At 36.2% G+C, this 19,482-nt stretch overlaps 1 long non-coding RNA gene and 1 pseudogene across 1 annotated transcript; both read left to right on the top strand.

Annotated features, from left to right (window-relative positions):
* The first annotated feature begins 909 nt into the window (after window positions 1-909).
* LOC139867844 (uncharacterized) lies at window positions 910-5,834 on the top strand (annotated as a pseudogene).
* Window positions 5,835-11,133: 5,299 nt separating this feature from the next.
* Window positions 11,134-13,837, top strand: LOC139867464 (uncharacterized). Its single transcript, XR_011765842.1, has 4 exons — window positions 11,134-11,240; window positions 11,705-12,265; window positions 12,657-12,724; window positions 13,473-13,837. It is a non-coding gene; the product is annotated as an uncharacterized lncRNA (long non-coding RNA).
* Window positions 13,838-19,482: the final 5,645 nt, after the last annotated feature.

Here is a 19,482-nt window from a genome sequence, read left to right as displayed (position 1 = left end):
CCAAACGAAACCATGATCTGTATATTTTTTACTAACAACTGCTTTTTGTTTCTTTTTCTTGAACAATTTCACAACCGGAAAACTCTAGCAGAATCTATCACCACCGCTAGAAAAACTACCAAAGCCCACCAAATCTGAAAAATACTCCAGATCTGAAACAAATGATACCAGATCTGAGAAAAGGTAACGGACCGATTATTAAAAAATCACCAGATCTGGTTATCTACTCCAACCCATCACCAGATCAGGACACGGCGGTTTAAAGTAAAAAAAAAAGGTTGACAACGGCTTAAAATGGCGGTCGACAACGATGATGTTATAGAATAAACAACGAGCAATTTAATAACTTTGGTGGTGGCGGATTATGGTTGTTGGAGTAGAAAACCAGAAGTTTAGAGTAGAAAATGAGAGGACGACAGCTTGGGTGGTACCGGTGACCGTGGTTGGCAATGGGAGGTTTTTAGGTTTATGGTTGTGGGAAATGTATCGAGATAGAGGTTAAGATGCCTTTTATATGGAAAGCAAAAAATTGCATTGGAAATGAAATTACATTGCCAAACCCCGTATGGGCTTAGACCATTTTTAACTAAGCTTGATCACCACCAAAACACTCCTATCGTGCTCCCATCGAGCCATATTGAGGCGTGATAGACGGAAAAAATTTTAGGCGTGATGGCCTCATCACTAAAACGAGTTGCAGGTTATCGAACGGGTTTATCCAATGAAATGAAGCCAGCAAATCAACCAAACGGTTATATAGCCATTTGGTTTTGAAATACCTTTTTTTTTTCTTTTTCGTTTTCTTATTTCTTCTTATATAAATACCACATTCCTTTTAACTTTCAATTACACCTCCTTCACTTCTTATTTTCCTATAAAATCAACAAACCTAATACCTTCCACTTAAACATGAGTCAAACACGTGTTGTGATAGAGGTTAAATTTGGCGGTGAATTTGACCGGGAAGTAAAGACGTATTCCGGTGATGAAGAAATAGAGTTTACTTTGGAAGTGCGCATTTTGGTGTTACCGAATGTACTTGCATTATTAAATGAAGAAATACCTGTTACTCACAAACAAGTACAGCAACAACAGAACCCAATACCACATAAGTGGTGTATGGGACTCACAAACAAGTGTGATTTTTTATAAACTCCAACTCTTCGGCCAAAGTTCTTGAAAATGAGAAAGACTGGAATGCTCTAGTTGGTCGAGCAGTGACACACAATGAAAAAATTGTGGTGTGTATTGAATTCAGTGATGATATCGAGTATGTTGTGGACGCTGATGATGAAGAGTATGTATTCTCCGGATCACAATACGACACTGATGGCAAGTTTTATTTGGATGATTCCGATGATTTCTAATAACTTTGTTGTTATTTTAATTGTTTAGTTTCATTATTATGTTTAGTTTAATTAAAAAAATGTAATCGTTTTATGTTATTAATAAAAGTGATGTTTAAAAAAATTATTATATTATGTTAATAAAAATAATAATAAGAATAAGAATAATAAACTAAATAATAAAATTAATAAGTTATAAAAAAATGAAAAACGAAAATAAAAATGTGAGACCAAGTACATCATCACACAACCCTCATGCCATATCACTACAAATTCATCACGTCACCACATTTGCCAAATCAACACTATACATGGGCGAAACTACATGGGGGCAGGGGGAGCCCGCCCCCAGTGGATTATTTTTTTCAGTGTAAAAATTTTGAGTTTTTCGACTTTGCTCACGGTGGATTTTTTTTGCCCAAAAACTTTCAAATGTTGGTCTAAAACTTTCATAATTTGCCTAAAAACCTTGATGTTTTGCCGCGAAATCTCCATATGTTGTCCAAAAAAATTGCTACGGTTTTAAATTTTTTTTTGCTCCCGGTGAAAAAAATCCTAGTTCCGCCACTAACACTATAACCCACAAAAATACCCTCATTACGCCCCATCACTGTAACACCCCGTCACCGATAAGAATGGTCTTGTGTGTTTAAGGTGGCTTTTTTCCTTTGTACCTAATCGGCCAATTAACTTAGTCAACTACTTGGGCTTATATACATTTATACAGTAACCATTCAGGCTTGCCTGAGTGGCCATCGAGTTGCCCAATCAAGCACACCATCCGGGTTCAATTACTGGCTATGTCAAATTGTTCAAAAAGGGAGTGTGACTAGAGGGTGCGCATAATGCGCAATTCACCCGGTACCAGGTCTCGCGCTCTGGAGGTTTGATTACCCGAGGTTTTACCTTCTACGGGGGAGCCAGTGTGCTCGTTCATAGGAAGGTTTCCTTGTTTATCCAAAAAAAAAAAAAAAAAACTTATACAGTGTATATACGAGTAATATATGTATTCACATCGAAATTGATAAATTCATCAATAATATGCAGCTTGCCTTTATAATCTATACAACTAATTAATACTCCGTACATATTATTAGAGGATTTATCGATTCTGATAGCGGGTATTCTAAATAGTTATCGTACATATTTGCATTCAAAAAAATAATATGATGTTAAACCTGGGAATCTGGGATTGGACCTAAGACGGTAACCAAAATCAATCGCACTACTTTACCATCATAAACCTCAAAATAAAACCATCATTGCTAAACTTAACCGACTGGCAGCAGCAGCAGCCATGGCGCGTCAACATCGATCAACTTAACCAACACCTTCGTCAGATTAGCCAAACTTCATAATACAACCTTACTATTCACCAATCATTTCCGAACCATCACTTTTCGGCACCGTTATTTTACCAATTCCGTTCATTCACCACTTCGATATACTAACTCTAAACGATTCTCACGTAACCTTCCGTTTCAGCAACGGCAACACCAACACAACAGGACGAAGATACCGATGCCCTCATGAAGCCGGATAATCGAATTCCGGCAACAATCATTACCGGCTTCTTAGGTTCCGAAAAGGTTGTCCTTTCTTAATATAAATTTCTACTTCAATCTTTAATATCGTAAAATTAGGTTAAATAGTTGACAATTTAGGATTTTAGCTAATGATATTATGTGATGTTATTCAAACAGACATAACAAGTACCCCAGTGTTACTAATAACTTGTTAGTTCGCTCGTATATTTGGTTAATTCAATTTCAAGGTTCCTAATTATCTACTTTTGTTTTTTATTTTGTCAGTTGAAAATGTATAACTACTTAAATATTTACATGTTTGATTCAAACTTGATTTCAAGTTTATCTAATTGTGGTCACAACGTTTATAAATTTGCAGGTTTGCAAATCCAGCACCTATTAAACAGACCTTTTGCAGTTGTTAATGAAGCAGTTGAGCAAATTGATTATGCTGATAGTATAATAGTCAATAAGGTACCTATATGTTTAACGATTATTTACATTTTTTACTATGCAGATTTTAGTTTATATAATATCCTGTGAGGTATTGGTTTATATAATGTTGCTCTTCAGACTGATCTTGTTGGAAATGAAGAAGTTGCTACTTTGGTTCACCAGATAAAGGTGTACAGTTATTTATTTGGTTGACTGTATCTGTTTTTGTGTATTTTTTGGGTTAAAGGTATGTTTTTTTTATGAATTGATTGATCTGCTCCGATCTTTTACCTTAATGACCTTGAAATACAGGGAATAAATCGTATGGCTGAATTGAAACGTACTGTATATGGCCAAGTGGATTTGGACTATGTTCTTGGGATAGGAGGATTTGATATAGAAAGGTTGTCTCTCTTTTCATGTTATGTGTAATTATTTGCTTGTTCATCGGAAAAATGCATGCAGGTCTTGTTATTTATTATATATAGCCTTTAAATTTTTAACAAAATGCATGCATTGAGTTATGGTTGTTAGATTAACAAGTTTTAACTCATGATCCTGGCGTTTCTTCAGTCAGCAACTCAGCATAGTGTTTGTGAAGGGACCTTAGATTTGGAAAAGGTTGGTTTTGTGGCTTTCCCATATCAAGTGCACGATTGTTACTCGGTCAAACTCGATCAAAACTCGGTCAAGCTCGGAAAAAGTTGGGATTAGTCTAGAAATCTGTCAAAAACTTGACAACTAAGTCAAAATCGGTCAAAATTGGTCAAATTCAAACTTGGTCAACATCTGAGTACACCCCGAGTTGTTGAGTACTCCCATAAAAGTCCCGACCGAGTACTCCAGAGTAACAATTTTTGCAACCTTGACTTTTTGTGACATATGGATTAACTATTGAGTGCTCTATTATATAGGCCAACTTCTGGCTTGGTACATTATTAATGAATAGAAGAAGTGAGGATATATATCGAATGAAAGGTCTTTTATCTAGGGTCAATCACCAAAATACCCATTTTTTTGGCCTTTTCTGAGCTGGAACCCCCTTTTTTTTTTTTTTGAGAATTTGCCCGCGCAAGGCGCAAGTATCTTTAGACCTTGCGACCTTGCGGCTTGCGCCTTTGCGTGTAAACGCAAGGCGCAAGGATAAGGGCTTTTCATCATCAGCAGGGTACTTTTCATCTATTCCTATCGGTCGCTCACTCTTTCTTTGGAGCATTGCATGTACAAGGCCCGGATCATTGCCGGTGTAAGAAAGATCTAGCCAAGGACCAAAACAAGTTCCCCTAAAATTTTTTTGTTGATTCTCAGTCATTGATGCCTTTAGTTGAGGTATAACATTAAGCATATTCTTCATCGTCAACTTCGCCTCAACATATCCCTGAAACAGACAGTTTTTCAGAAGAAAAATACAGGCGCAAGGACGCAAGTCGCACCTTGCGTCTCGTGTATCACACAGGCGCAAGGACGCAAGACGTGCCTTGCGCCAGCTACTAGGGACAAAACGCAAGGACGCAAGACTTTCCTTGCGCCTATACCAGATTCTAGTTTTAAGCCCTAAAACAATCGTGTTCCAGTTTTTATAAAATGTTAGCTTCCAAATACTGTAACTTTAACAAATCTAGCAACACTATAAGTGAGTTTTGCATCACCAAGCTCGTTGAAGCATTTCATCGAACACTTGGTGTGCAACAAAAATTATATATCATTTTCGACATAGAAATGGAGTAATCGAACGGAGATAGTTGAAAGGAAACACTTACCTGTTCTTGTGACATATTGATCACGTTTTTTGTCGGTTTTTTTCTCTTCCTTTTTCTCAATCGTGGTGGTGATGGTGATGCTAATGGAGGCGGTGATGGTAATGGTGGTGAGATGTACTGATGGCGGTGGTGCTGGCGATGGTGGTGGTGGTGGTGGTGATGTGGTGAGTCTCAGAAGAAAGGTCGCAAGGGTAGACGGGTCGCAAGGGGGTCGCAAGTGCAAGGTTCTTTGTAATCGCCGTCGGTCGCAAAGTGGTCGCAAGAGCTGAATGTCGGGGTGTGTGTGTGTATGTGGTGTCTGATTTCTATATTTGACCTAATTTTTTAACACAAGGACGCAAGGCGCAAGGACGCAAGGCGCAAGGACGCAAGGACGCAAGTCGCAAGGTCTCTTGCGCCTTGCGCGGGCATTTTGTCAAGGTTTTTTTTTTTTGGGTACCAGCTCAGAAAAGACCAAAAAAATGGGTATTTTGGTGATTGACCCTTTTATCTATTGACGATATGGATGAGAGATTTGTTTTTCAGGTGACCTATTTTTTACTCGCAGATATTTTTAAAATTAATTATTTGTCCTGTCGAAAATACAACTTATAATTGTGGCTTTCTAAATGGGGACAATAACAAAACCCAATCTCACATATGTGAGGTTATGGGGGAGGTAAGATGTACACAATCATTGTCAAGAAAGTGTAAACAAGATTGTATAAATAAGGAAAAACTTAGATGCCCAAGAATTAGAAAATGGTTTTAAAACATGTTACCTGTGAGCTATAAAAATCAAATCATACATATGATTGGAGGAAATAATTTTTCCTTGATATGGATAGTATTACGATAATTGGTGTTTTTGTTGTACAATCGGTGATCAATGCCGAATATTTGTACTTCTTGATACAATAATGAAAGGCAGTATACGTAAAACCTTAAACCCGATCATCCAGTTCGCTCCAACAACTGGCAGTTGTCCCATAGAAAGTCATCCAATACAAAATAAGATTAATGTCGAGTGAACCGATGGTGGTTCACAACAACAACAATACCCAATCCCACATATGTAGGGTATGGGGGAGGTGGGACTTAGACAATACTTCCTCTACCCTAGGACAAAATTTCACCACCCCGAGTGAAACACTCACAAGGGTAGAGAAAGTCCTCCCTCTTTATGTTCGACGGATAAGAAAATTGCTTCTAACGGATCTCCGACCACAAAGATGAAAAAAAAAATTGATAAATAAATAAATAACTCGTAAAAAGTAAATGTCGACGCCATGAAAATGGTGTAACAAATTTCCATGGGTTTTAAGTGTTGCCTGGGATTCGATTTAGGCTCTAAGCTACAGTCAAGTCGCCAATAAGTAGACGCTTGCTGATGGCTCTCGAAACAGAGCCGTATCAAAAAAAAAAAAAAAAAAAAAAGGTACCTTAGAGTGTTCTTCGGAGCACAAGGCGTATAAAGTAAAGCTGCCCTAAAGGAGCAAAAAGCATTTATGTCCACATACAGATAAAAACACATCATAGCAAGCAAATCTAAAAAATAAACCTACAAACATACATAAAACCGTATCTACCCAAACCTACATAAACATACCAACGTACAATCATAGATACCTACCTACACGCATTCCTACATACGGGAAAACCTACAAACGCATACAAAGATAGAAAACATACATACATACGAATATACATACATCCAAACATAGAACCATACATACATACATATAAATAAACAAACATACAAATATACATACATACAATCCAAGGCATGCAGAAAAGCAAACAAGCGTACATCCAAACAAACAAACATACATAAACCTGCGAACAAACATAAATACATACATACAAACACGAACATCCATACAAACATAGGGAAACCAACACGCCCAAACCTACACAAACCAAGCATGGGTCCATAAAAAAAAAAACAATAGATCACACAACAAAAGAAAACATACAAAAAAATAACAACAAACCAACAAGAACATAGTGACAGAAGACACCCACACAGACCCACAAACACACAAACAAACCAAACAACCTACTCGTCTATTCTAATTCTAGTCCTCCACGCAGCCCTATCAGAGGTCATGTCCTCGGTCAATAAAAGATCCTTCAAGTCGAGCTTTATTCTATCCTCCCACCTACGCGTAGGTCTACCCCTTCTCCGTACGCCGTCAACCGTAAGTGCCTCGACCCTCCTAACAGGGGCAGTAGGAGGTCGTCTTCTCACATGCCCAAACCATCGAAGCCGTTCTTCTCTAAGCTTGTCGATGATGCTTCTAACTTTCAGGTTCTCCCTAAAAACACTATTTGGAATCATATCTAACATGCATTTACCACATGTTCACCTAAGCATCCTCATCTCTGCCATTTCCATTCTCCTCTCTTGTGCTTTCGTCGTTGGCCAACACTCCTATCCGTATAACATGACAGGTCTAATTGCCACTTTGAAGAATTTTCCTTTCAGCTTAAGGGGGATCTTCTTGTCGCATAAGACTCCAGTCGCTGCTCTCCACTTCACCCACCCTACCTTAATTCGGTGCGACACGTCTTCATCTATCCTCCCCGATTTGTGGAGCACCGAGCCCAGGTATCTAAACGAAGTTTGTGGATGCAAGATTTGGTCTCCAATGCAGATGTTCACTCCATCACTTAGATCGTCATCATTCCTATCAAAATCGCAACTAAGATATTCCGTCTTATGTCTACTAATGAGTAGGCCATTACTTTCTAAGGCCATCCTCCATTGCTCTAGTCTTCTATTAAGATCCTCTTTAGAATCCGAAACAAGCACAATATCATCGGCAAAAATCAGGCACGAAGGGATGCACTCTTGTATCCCTCGATAAAGTTCATCAAGGATCAAAGCGAATAGAAAAGGGCTAAGGGCAGATCCCTGATGCAGGCCTACTTCTATTGGGAAGACTTCAGTATTTCCCACCGGTGTACGAACACAAGACTTCGCCCCTTCGTACATATCCCTAATAACATTAATTAACCTACTCGAGATACTCCTATCCTTAAGGGTCTTCCAAATCAAGTTTCGTGGCACGCAATCGTAGGCCTTTTCCAGGTCTAAGAAAACCATCTATAGGTTCTTTTGCTTTTCTCTATACTTCTCCATAAGGTTCCTAATAATATGTATTGCCTCTATCGAAGAGCGCTTTGGCATGAAACCAAATTGGTTCTCCGAAACATTGGTTTCGCGTCGAAGTCTAGTCTCGATCACTTTCTCCCAAAGCTTCATAGTATGACTAAGTAATTTTATGCCTCTATAGTTACCGCAACATTGAGCATCCCCCTTGTTCTTATACATGAGAATAGTCTCGCTCAGTCTCCATTCCATAGGCATTTTAGAGCTTCGAAACGTCTTGTTAAAAAGGCAAGTCAACCACCTAACACCAGCGTCGCCAAGGCACCACCACGCCTCAATAGGGATCTGATCCGGTCCCACTGATTTATTTCTCCCCATCTTTCGTAGTGCCAATCTTACTTCCTCTTGGCTAATCCTCTCGCAATCCGTGTCGTTATGGGATAGTTCTATATCAGCGTCTTGTAAGTCCTCGTGGCGCTCTGGTCTTCCCCCTACGATGGTGGTTCACAAGTAAGATATTAAAGCGATATAAATGTTAGTTTTTTCACACCTTAGGACTAAACCTAAATTAAATAATTAGATTTTCTTGATTAATAATTTATTCGTTTTTGATTATTTGTTTCAAACATAAACACCCACTAACAAATCCATGATCATCTTCTTCTATTTTACCTCGAGAACTATTTTTCGATGCAAAATGGTTTGTGTTATTTCTGTTATTTTTTTGTTGGAACAGACTCAAAAGCATTTTATGAATTTAAAACCGAATTACAATATGAACAAAAGCACTAATACAACCAAAGGAAACACAAATTGAAGTAGCACTACTCTTTAGTTTCCATAAACACTATAAAGAGTTACAAATTCAATATTACGATCATGAAGAACACTACTGTCATGGTTCCCTCGAGCATGTATACCTTGATGAAATTCATCTTCATTTATGTTTTTTCGCGCCGCTAATCTATTTGCTACGAGATTCTTGTGTACCCGATGATAAGTCATCATCGTATAAAGGAAAATAGGCATATGATGATTGATCCGATGTGTTTAATGAAGAAATTAAAACAATGGTGATGATCAATGGATCCACATTTATTGGGATGTATATATCGAAGAAAGAAAAAAAAACGATTGAAGAGAAGAGAAATTAGACGGCTACATAAACATAATGATCTTTGCGCGTTGTATTTTTTGGTTGTGTTGGTGTTTAATAAATTTTTTGCTTGCTTTTCAAAAAAAAAAACATAAACATATTGATCGTGTACGATGTACATCTCGTTCAATTGAAGCGGTTGTATAATCCAATTTGTTATTGGGGTGCTGTAATTGGGAAATTCAATTGACAAATAGGTGAAAAAAATTAAGAAAATTTATTACTGTATTTAATTTTGGTGTGGTTAGTGGGTTAGTTATGTTAGTAGATTGGTCTGGTTAATTAAATGACGTGTGAGGTCTACTTGTATCGCCATGTCAGCATGTAGAAAATATTATGTAAAGTTTATGTCATTGTAGAATTTCTCAAAAAGAAATCTGATTCAACTTGAAAGTTTTTAGTAGGAGGGCGAAAATGAAAGCTCAAACTTTTTTTTTTTATTTCGGGCAAAAAACGAGCGTCCAAGCTTTTTTTTACTTCAGCTAACTTCAAAATCAAATTTAACGATATATTACATTACATTATTAAATAATTAATTTAAACTATCAGGGTATCACAATTATAATATTAACTATATATAATTTTATCAAATAGTGGTTGTAGACTTGTAGTATAAAAATTCCAACATTTATATCAAATAATGGTTGTAGACTTGTAGTATAAAAATTCCAACATTTAAGATAAAAGATTAAAGAAAAATATAGGTTACGGAGTAATACTAGCTGAGTAGCTGTGCAGGTATAGAGACTATTGAACTAGGGACTAATACGTTAAAGTAAAAAACTTGAGGTCTTTAAGTTAACTATACTATAATAACTAGGGATATTTAGTGAAACATTTCGAAAATTGTTATCTTCGTGAAACTCAGATTCATACCTGCAATTAAAATTCCTCTTTCAAACATAAACCCTAATTCTAAAATTGTTCCCAGTTACTTCGTTAAATTGGAATTAGCTATATAACCTTGTTGTTTTATATATCCAAAAGCTCATATTTGCCCATCTCTACATCTTACAAAGCAAGGGGCATATTGACACCTGTCAGTCCGTCATTCACCCTCAGCTCATAAATCCATGTGTTAATTCGTCATTTAATCATAATTAATTTTGCTAATTACAACAAAATTGCACGTGTCTGTGTACAATTACGGTTGAAGATCATAACTCCTCAAAACCACTTTCATTAACAAAAAATACGCACAAAACCAATCGTTTACCTCTCTCTTCAACATGAAAAAACCCTATCCTTCTAAATGGCGATGATGGCCGCATGCCGCCGTAATAGAGGCCTCCGGTAACACTATTTAATCCGTTTGGATTCTAGCCACAAGTCGGTATAAATTTTATTTCATATAGCCAGTTTTTTAAGACTCGCCGGAAGGATCTTCAATTAGTAATTAGGGTTGCGATGGCTGATAAATCGGAGGTTTGTGGTAGTTGTAACCACTGCAATTTCTACGGCAGTTCGCCGGTGGTCAAGCTCCACCAAAACTTGATCAGTGTGAAATTGGATCTCAATCATATGCCGAATACAATCGCAGGATTGATATTCCAGTTTTTGATTTTGATTTCAGATGGGTTGAAAAACTGTTCAGATTGGGTTTGCTATTTCGATTTTCAAATCCATTTGCAGATCGGTTGTTCATCTTCTTTATCCTTTTATCCTATGAAGTTATTAAGTGCTAATTTCCAGCACAGTCACAAAAACCCTTCTTCATCTGCGAAATTCAGTTCTAGAAGGTACGATATCTTTTTCTTTTTTTATCTTTTACTTTAAATTTTGGTTATCATTTATATAATTTATTTTAGGGGTGATTATCGGTTGTTCATCTTCTTTATCCTTTTATCCTATGAAGTTATTAAGTGCTAATTTCCAGCACAGTCACAAAAACCCTTCTTCATCTGCGAAATTCAGTTCCAGAAGGTACGATATCTTTTTCTTTTTTTATCTTTTACTTTAAATTTTGGTTATCATTTATATAATTTATTTTAGGGGTGATTATAACTGTTTAAAGAATTATTGATTTGTTGTGTTTGACTCAAATTTAATGATGAGTATTTGAGGGTTTGCTTGATGTAATGTTATTCTACAGTTTGCATCTTTGTGTTACTAATTTAATTCACAGAAATTTAAGTAGACATGTAGAAATTCTGCATTTAGTAGGCTCTTGATCCTAAATCTTTAAGTGCTATTGACTCAGGTTAGTGGCAATACGTTGATGCAATTTTGAATAGCTATGACACTAAATGGTTTGATGGAGATGATTTTTGAGGTGCTTTGTTGTGGTAATTATGTCATAGTGAGGTGTTAGAGTCCTTTTAGTTGATATCTTTTCATTGATTTTGCCTATTTGTTGCATCCTCATCGATCCATTTGTGTGATTATAGGTTGTTCTTTTAATTTAGCGAATGCCATGTTAACACCGACTACTACTTCTGCCGGTTGAAGCGATTGAAGATGGTGTAAGGTTAGGTTTTCAATTCCGTTCATTTCATGCGATTGTTATTGGGGTATTGTTTACTACGATTGATTTTAGACTGAAGGTATATTTGTTCTTCATGTTATTGTAAGGGTTCTAATAAGTTGTTCTACACGTGTACATAAAATCATATCCCTGTAATAAGTTGTATAAGAACCGTCAAATGTTAGTAAGGATTGGTTGCAGTTAGAACATATTGTGTCTCTGTACTTGTATGTTTTAGGCTTTTATAACAGAATTGTGTATACTATCTGATTTTTTTTTCAAGTGTGTTTCGTTGGTGATGGTGTGTAGTTTCATGCTGGATCCCTCTGCCATTTTACCTTCTCCTTATAAGATCTGATTTACTATAGTTATTCGGGGTTTTTTATTTTTAAATTGCCTTTTTTAGTCTTCTTTATTTTGCAGATTGAGCCTATCCCAAGTGGAAATTTGCCTCCTGGTATTGATCCAAATACATGCGTAGTGTGTGAGTGGTTTACAGACAATTTTTAGCTCTTTTTTTTTGTATTTAATTTGTATGTTTAAACATGACAAAATTCTTAATCTGTAAGTGGAAATTTGTATGTTTAACCGGTACCAATTTTTAATCTATATTAAAAACATTTTTATTTCTCTTTTTCTAATCCACACATCACTACCTCTTACGTATTAACGATTTTTTGTAAGATTAATTAACGATTTTTTGTCAACGATTTTTATATATAGATTGCTACATATCTATATTAAAAATAGTTTAGTCACTTTTTGCAGGATAAATTAACAATTTTTTGTTAATCATACAATTTGATTTAATTCTCTTTCCTTATATTTATTTATCATTCTTAACACTAAACAATCTTACAATGTTTCTTTTGTAGGTGACTACTCATATGAATGTGCATAAAGGATTGCTTAAGATTGTTTTTGATCGTCATCAAAAACTCAGGTTATCTTTATTTTTTTATCATATCTTTTTTTTAGTTTCAATCATTATCATTATTTTTTACGTCTATATGAGTTGTATCAGTTTGATGCTATTTAGAATCCGTTGAATCACCTATATGCAGTTTGTTAGTTTCGGTCAAAATAGCCCCTATGTTAGTTCATACTATACTACTTCTATTTGGGTTAAGAGTTACTCTATGATCTACGTTGTGCATACACAAAGGATTGTATGAACTTGCATACATTAGGGTTTAGCAGAAAATCAGTAGACGACTTTTGTTGACTTTTTATATGCTAATCATAGATCATCCATAATCATGCTATGCTGTTTTTATTTGAGTTATGACCTACTATGTGCAGTTTACATTAGGGTTTAGTGAAAACCATGTCAACGACTTTTGTTGACTTAAAAGTAAACTATGCCAAATAAGTATATATAACATGTTAGTTGACTCTTCATGCAATGCCGTTTCTATTTGAGTTAAGAGTTGCTCTGTGGTCTATGTGGCGCATACGAAAAGGATTTTACATTGTAATGACCTTATAGATACAATGAGTTAGTTGTTGTGAAGGGATCATAATCAGATTTTATACTGCAAATAATTGGGCTTTGTGAAGGGATCATAATCAGATCAAGTACTATAGTATGTACTCCGTATTTATTTTTGCTTACAAACTGTTATGTTTATTTGTGTGTTACTTTATCCATATTATCAAATCAATTTATGGTGTTCCTATATTATGTGCAGAATATATGACAAGAACAAAGGTGTACAAGGAACACAAACAAAGGTGCTCTACATATACTGGCTTTTTTGTTTTCATTGGTTTCACATTGGAGTTTTCTTTGTGTTAAATTTGTTAAGTACTAATTTGATGCAACTTGAACCGGTTTCAAGACTTGTAACATCGGAATACCGTATCGATCGGATTTCACCATTTGATTTCGAGACTTTATACCGTAAACGACTTTATACCGTAATTTGATGTAACTTGACCCGGTTTCATAGGAAAGACCATGTAAATGTACTTGGGTAAGATGATAGCACACAAATCCTTATTACAATAAGTTATGTAGTTTTGAACTCTTTGTTTGTTATTATGCGAGTCAAGTGTCTATTTCTTTTATATTTTTAGTTTGTAACTATCTTTTTAAAGTTATTTATTTGTTTCTTTAACGAATTCGTATAATAAACCTAAATAGTTTGTATGTAACGTTTGTATAATAAACCTGGGTGGCAGCTGCAGGATTCTCACCTCACGAAATTGTAGATTGGATATTATGTTTAAAGGGTTCTTACAAATAGATGTTTTAAATCACGAGTTATAGATCTTAGCTACGTTTTATGCGTTCTTAGTGGTGTGACTGTGGACTTATTAATATCCATTATTTTACGGGAATTTAACTTTAGATCTGGATTATAGGCTATGGTCTCCGTTGAGTGCTAATTTATTGTGCTGACATAATGCCGGAACTATATGTGATTAACCCTGAGGTATCAATTACGGGTTATGTCATTCTTTTTTTGCCTTTTTTTATTTCATTTTTAGATTTATGATTCCATTTATTTAAGGATTCTAAAATTGTACATGGATTCCATTTTGTATATACTTATTTGCATGTTGTTACAAAGATGTGTGTATACATGAAATTTTCTAGTATACCAAGCTATAACTGACTTTGACTTTGTCTACTGCTGGAAGAAGAAAATCATTTGGTTGTATTCATATGTGTTCACAAATTCTTGGTTCAACTTTTAATGGCTGTTGATCTTGTGATGAAGACCTATAAACTTATGATTTAATGTTTTATTTTTCTACAAGTTTAGGTGTTTGATTTATCGTTTTTGTTTATGATTTTTGTAATTTGATTTTGATAGATGTTTGTTTGATGAATGCTAAATTCCAGAATCACGCCATGTGGTTGATTATTTTCTTGAATGAATGAAGAAAAGAGCTTTAAATCACCCAGAAAGCATTGGGTTTTGATTAAGTCTTTAAAACATCTGGTTTTGTTAAGTCAATTTATTCTATGTGATCACAGTTTAGAAAATCTTGCAAGGCATCGGTATGCTTATAATAACCAAGCTTCTAACTGGCGGATCATAATGTAAATATCTGGTCAATATGTGGCATGTGGGACTTGATGACCCGATGAGACTAGAACTGATGGATGGCTGGCTCCTGAGGTACTCTTTATTTCACAATAAAGTTGTTCATTAAGAATGTTACAAGTTTATGATGTGTTTCGTCATTAAACTGCTAACAATAACAAACAATGTTTTACAAATAGTAACGATTACGAAAACTATTTTTTAGAGCTGCCGTGCAACGCACGGGCTCTTAAAATCTAGTAAAAATTACATTACTAACCCAAAAATTTATGGTGGCCATGGCCCCCTTTGGTCTCCACAAAGATCCACCCTTGAATATGAAGTATGAAGTACAGTAGAAATTTGATATGAAACGATATCATTGTCCTAGTTTGTTTGATATCCCCGCATAGCATAAATCCTTTAAAATAGTAGAGGTATATTTTTGGAGATAATATTGAGATATTCTAGAGATTATTTAGTAATTGTATTTAATCAATACCACCGAGCTCATGGCTGAGTGGTACCAAGCTTCTGGACTGTGGGTCCGCATTCTCTTATCGCGATTGGTGCGGGTTCGATTCCGGGGGGAGGTTTACCGCATATTATGTATACACAGTCATCCTATGGTGCTGTGGTCCCTACGACTTTGCTACTGGCAGGTGTAGGTACATGATAAAATCGATCCGGTTCACGTAAGTGCGAAGATTCGAGAGCGGGTTCCTTCTAGCGTGTGTGGGGAGTATAACCAGGCCGTTAAAAAAAAAATTTGTATTTAATCAATATTTATCTTTATTAAAAATAGTTTGATTTAGAGTTAAACCTACGATGGCTGCCATTAGCTGATCGATTCTGATTCAGGTGACCTCTCCCCCCTTTTCGTAACGAGGATCGTTGGAACCTAGCCAATGAAGCAAATAAATGAAAATTGCCGATCCAAATATTAGCTAGGGATTTACCCACCAACTCCTCATCTTTGACACCCACGAACCGGACAAAACCAAACCTCTTCCCATTCTTTGACCGTTTGAAAGGAATGAAGGAATCGATGACATGACCAAACGATTCACAGGTATCTCTTAAACTTTTTGCTGTCATATCCTCCGGAAAGTTAGTGATGAAATACGTAGTCGTTACCTTTTCCAAATCCACAAACGGATCATCGATAGGAGAAGAAGTTTCGTTTGATTAGTTAAAATTCAAATTCTCAGATCCATTCACGTCTGAGTTTTTTTACGGAATTCGTTCCGGGGTGGGGGGTCTCGATCATGGTTGGGGTTCATACTAATCAATCCAAGGATACTCGATGGCGATTAGTTCACAGAAAGAATGGAAAACAAACTTCTTCTCCTATCGATGATCCGTTTGTGGATTTGGAAAAGGTAACGACTACGTATTTCATCACTAACTTTCCGGAGGATATGACAGCAAAAAGTTTAAGAGATACCTGTGAATCGTTTGGTCATGTCATCGATTCCTTCATTCCTTTCAAACGGTCAAAGAATGGGAAGAGGTTTGGTTTTGTCCGGTTCGTGGGTGTCAAAGATGAGGAGTTGGTGGGTAAATCCCTAGCTAATATTTGGATCGGCAATTTTCATTTATTTGCTTCATTGGCTAGGTTCCAACGATCCTCGTTACGAAAAGGGGGGAGAGGTCACCTGAATCAGAATCGATCAGCTAATGGCAGCCATCGTAGGTTTAACTCTAAACCAAACGACACTGGTTATAACAAAGAGGAGACTTCAGTAAACAAGGAGACAGATCCGGGGAATACTAGTAATTTGAACTTTGCTGAAGCTGTGACGGGAGGTAATCAGTCTAAAGGCACGACAGGTATTATCCTCAAAAAAATTACTTTAATTGATCAAGATGTGGTCACTTTTCCTGATTCTCAGGAAGCTATCTTGATTAAAGTGAAAGAAGTTGAATCCATGTTGAATTTTCATAGAATATGTAAAGAAGAAGGCTTTTATAATGTGTCAATTCATCATGTGGGAGGTTTTTGGTTATGGTTACATTTCGATTCAGTTAAGGATTGTACCAAGTTCAAGGAAAATGTTTTTCTTAAGAACTTTTATACTATTGTCAGACCTGTTTACAAACATTTTATTCCCGATGAGAGATTTGTCTGGATTGAGATTGTTGGCCTTCCTTTATGTGCATGGGGTACAATTGCATATAAAAAGGTAGCAGGTTTATTCGGAAAATTCATGTTCTTCGAAAAAGGCAAGGATGCAGCTATGTCTGTTGGTAAAGTATGTGTTGCAACCAAACAGAAATCTATGATAAATGAAGAAGTTGAGGTCAAAGTGAAAGGTAAACAGTTTGCGGTATTAGTGCATGAAACTGGAGATTGGAATGTGATTCTAGATAAGGGAAAAGAAGGTAATGATAAGGACGATGACATTGACAGTGAAGTTAATTCAATTAATTCGGATATGGTCAAGGAGAATTTTGAAGTTCATTCTGATTTGAATGAAGAAGAGAATAATGATACTTTTGTTCAAAATGAAGCGGTGGAAGAAACAGTTTTCGATTCCGTTGGGATTCATCAAAGTTGTGATACTCAAAAAGGTGAAGGTGGTAAAGAATTTAACTCTGGATCGAACTCCTCTCAACCAAAAAAAGTTCCTTCAGATACTGACGAAAGTAACAATTATAAAGGATTTCATAAATTTCATGGTGGATCCATTTTTTGCGAACTTGAAAAGATGATGGACTTGGGTGAGAAAATGGGAGTTGATGTCTCAGATTGTCAGAATGCTTTCCATAATCTGATTGACAGGATTGGAGCCTATCACGTGGATAAATGAAGATTCTTTCTCTTAATGTGCGGGGGTGTAGAAAGAGGAGAAAACTATTGTGGGTCAAAGACCTATGCGTTCGTAATAGTGTTATGTTTTTGGGTCTTCAGGAAACGAAGATGGTGCATTTAGATTTTTTCCGTTTAAAAACGATGTGGGGTAATATGACTTTTGATTTTGCTTGTTCCCTATCGAGAGGTCGTTCGGGAGGGATAGTGTCGATATGGGATCCTTCTTTTTTTTGTAGGGAGCGTATATGGTGCGATGACCATTATGTGATCGTTAAAGGAAGAGTTTCGGGGTTGGAAGATCCTTTTTTTCTTGTCAATGTCTATGGCCCTCAAGACATTCGTGACAAAGCTCATCTTTGGGATTTTTTAGTTGATTTTAGATCTCAACACTCTGGGTCTTACATCATGTTCGGTGATTTTAATGAGGTTCGAGAAGAGGCGGATAGATTCGGGTCTCATTTTAACTTCGCCGGGGCTTCTCTTTTCAATTGTTTTATTGCTAATGCAGGTCTAGTTGAATTACCGCTTGCCAATCGGAGATATTCTTGGATGAATAAAACTGGAACGAAGATGAGTTTACTTGATAGATTCTTTGTTTCCCAAGAAGTTAATCTCTCTATTCCGGATTTATCTGTTGAGGCGTTTAATAGGGGATGGTCGGATCACATTCCTTTATTTCTTCGAGTGGATAGAAAGGATTTCGGTCATATTCCGTTCAAAGTATTCAACTCATGGTTATACAGAGATGGTTTTAAAGATTTCGTAGACACGGCTTGGAAAGAACATGATATGAACGTGGGGTTATTTGAGAAAATGAAACGGCTAAAACGAAAGATTAAGGCGTGGGTTGTCGCAAATAGATTAAATGACAAAAGTCGTCTTCACTTGTTAAAGGAGAGAATTAACGAGATCGAATGTAAAATGGAAAACTCTTGTGCCTCTCTCGAGGAGTTAGACGAGAGGACAAAGAGTTTCGTTGAGGTAGAAGAGATTTCTCAACTGGATGATCTAGATATTCAACAAAAATCAAGGATCAAGTGGGACATCGAGGGAGATGAAAATTCACAATTTTTTCATGGTTTGGTTAATTATCAACGAAAACATAATCTAATCAAAGGTATCCTCATCGATGGTATGTGGAACTCCAATCCGAAAGAGATTAAAGATCATTTTTTTGATTTCTTCGCTAACAAGTTTTCTTCCCTGCAATCAGATGTTCTGTTTCCGAATCTAACTCCTTTTTCTACACTGAATAGAGATGATGTTGTCAGCTTAGAAAGTGAGTTTACGGAACAGGAAATAAAAAAGGCGGTGTGGTCATGTGGGAGTCAGAAAACACCAGGGCCCGATGGGTTTTCATTTCATTTTATCAAATACTTTTGGGAGATTATGAAGGCTGATTTTATATCAGCTGTAAATAATGCTTTTAATTGTCGGTCGTTGTCTAAGGGTGCGACTTCATCCTTTATTACTCTAATCCCGAAAAGCACCAAGCCTATGCACACAAACGATTTTATACCGATCTCGTTAATTGGTGCATTTCATAAGATTATTGCTAAGTTGCTAGCTCTTCGTCTTGCTAAGGTGATCGACAAAATTATAAGCCCTGAACAAACGGCGTTTATTAGAGGTCGACAAATTCTAGACGGTCCGTTGATTCTTAACGAAGTCATAGAGTGGTACAAGAAGAATAATAAGAAAATGCTGGTATTTAAAGTAGACTTCGAGAAAGCATTCGATACTGTTAATTGGGAGTTTTTGAATTATATGATGATGCGTTTAGGTTTCGGCTCGACTTGGATTGCTTGGATTTTTATGTGTCTCAAGTCGGCCAGATCTTCAGTTATCATT

The sequence above is a fragment of the Rutidosis leptorrhynchoides genome, chromosome 9, assembly GCF_046630445.1.
Source record: "Rutidosis leptorrhynchoides isolate AG116_Rl617_1_P2 chromosome 9, CSIRO_AGI_Rlap_v1, whole genome shotgun sequence".
Lineage (NCBI taxonomy): Eukaryota > Viridiplantae > Streptophyta > Magnoliopsida > Asterales > Asteraceae > Rutidosis > Rutidosis leptorrhynchoides.
The sequence above is the reverse complement of the archived record's forward strand: the minus strand, read 5'-3'. Positions and strand labels throughout refer to the sequence as shown.